This window comes from Pyxicephalus adspersus, unplaced genomic scaffold (genome assembly GCF_032062135.1).
Source record: "Pyxicephalus adspersus unplaced genomic scaffold, UCB_Pads_2.0 Sca73, whole genome shotgun sequence".
Taxonomy (NCBI): Eukaryota; Metazoa; Chordata; class Amphibia; order Anura; family Pyxicephalidae; genus Pyxicephalus; species Pyxicephalus adspersus.
The window spans coordinates 2,737-4,976 of NW_027317080.1; positions in this window are offsets into that span (position 1 = coordinate 2,737).

The window sequence follows — 2,240 nt, forward strand, 5'->3', positions numbered from 1 at the left end:
TTGAGAAATGTTCTCCTATTTGTCGTCCCAGCATCCAGACAGGAAGAAATGTAAAATCTCCCCAATTCAGACACAAACAGCAATAAAACATGACAGAGGTTCAGAATTTGATGCAAATCGTTTTTTCTTTTATGGTTGATTTAAGCTTAAAGCAGATGTATTTCTTTTGCTGCAAGGCTATTTTTCCAATAGGCTTTTGTTAAAAAGTATTTTTTTTTGTTGCAAGGTTTCCCTTTAAAAAACAAGTAGTATTTTTTGAAGAAAAATCTTGATTCTTATTTAATGTTGAAGAGTAATTTTGGTTGCTTAAAGAACAGCATACACATGTTACTGACCATCCATTCTTGGAGATGTCTTTTGTTTGCCTCATGCTGAACTCTTTGATACAAAAAACAAAAATAAGTGCAAGTACAGTGCACATGTACCACTTACTTAACTAAATTATATCACTCACATTCATCAATTCCATCATCTTAATAACCATAAACGTAAAGCGTACACCATAGGCATTTTATCCCTAATTAAACCTGTCTTGCCACTGGCCAATTTTACACTGCTGTATCATCTACAACCTCTTAATTGCTAATGAGAAATTGATAGATATTGATTAGTGGAAGGAATGTTTTGTATCAGCAAAAACAAGGAAAAATCACAAACACTACATGCCCACTATCAATTTTTCAAAACGAGTCTATGATTTCTTTTTTTAAAAGCTGCTACAATGGCATGGTTGGCTCAGTGGCTAGCACTCTCCACTTTATAGCACTGGGGTCCCTGGTTTGAATCTCTTCCAGGACACTATCTACATAGTGTTTAAATGTTGTGTGGGTTTTTTTCCAAAAGCATACAGTTAGGTTAATTGACTTCCGCACAAATTGGCCGTGGACTGTAGTAATGACATGTGACTATGGTAGGGACATTTGATTATGAGCCCCTTTGAGGGAAAGTTAGTGACATGACTATGGACTTTGTAAAGTGCTGCATAATATGTTGGCGCTATATAAATACAAAATAGTAATAATAATAAAACTACCTGAAAAGAGTCCCATAGTGTATTCCACCCCACCTCTTGCATATCCATCATCCACAACCCCTATTTAATGTACAGTTCTGCACAATAATATTATTATTATTATTATTATTATTATTAATAATAATAAACAGGATTTATAAAGCGCCAACATATTACACAGCGCTGTACACTAAATAGGGGTTGCAAATAACAAACTAATACAGACAGTGATACAGGAGAAGGAGAGGACCCTGCCCCGAAGAGCTTACAATCTAGAATATGTTGGTACTTTTATAGGAAAAGGTTAGTAATATTATTCAGTATGGGGTGCTGCTGCAAATCTAGTTGTAAAAACAAATCCCACAGCCAAACATGTGCTGCAAGCAAAAGTCGTCACTGAGACTATTCGTGACAATTGTACAGTTTCTTCCTAAGGGCATCTCCCATGCATGTTATTTGAAGGATTTGTGTAAAGTCACATAGACGCTCGCTGCTAAAGTATCTAATAAAATATTTTGCAGGAAGTGAATCTGCCCCAGGTTGGATTCACAGAGGACTTTTGGGGAACCTGTATATAGCTGGGGGTGAATTTTGTTATTTTTTATTAATACCTATATATATAAATATATAGTTAATAATACATATTATATATTTCCAACATGTTGTTCAGCACTTTACAAAGTCCATAGTCCTGTCACTAACTGTCCCTCAAAAGAGCTCACAATCTAATGAAATTCTGGACATTCTTTTGGCACATTTGTTACACGTCACCTATTTGCCTATTAGTCCTAAAAATAACCAGAATCTACTGACAAGATTTATCTCAGGTTAAGTTTGGGTTCACCAAGTCATTGTTGGTAAATGGAACCTGGGCCATTCGCTTATCTCTAGTTCTAATGCTTTTATTATCTTTGTCTCTAAGAAATCTCAACCTTCCTTTCCTTTGTCCAATGTAACTTTTTAAAAAGTTTTTGTCTTATTGAGTGAACTTTGCAGATCATAAACCAACATTACCTGTCCATTAGTCCACTGGTCATTATAAGTTAAAAATCTGTATATTTTGCAGATACATGTCCCTCATACACAGAGGCATGTAGCAGACAGGCATTGCGGTAGCTGTGTTGAAGTTTCCCCCACTGACAATTTGAGAGGTAAAAATAACCTCCTAAGCAGAGATAAGGTTGGGAGTTTGCCTTTTGTGTCGGTCTGGGCAGAGGGGGCCAATGGA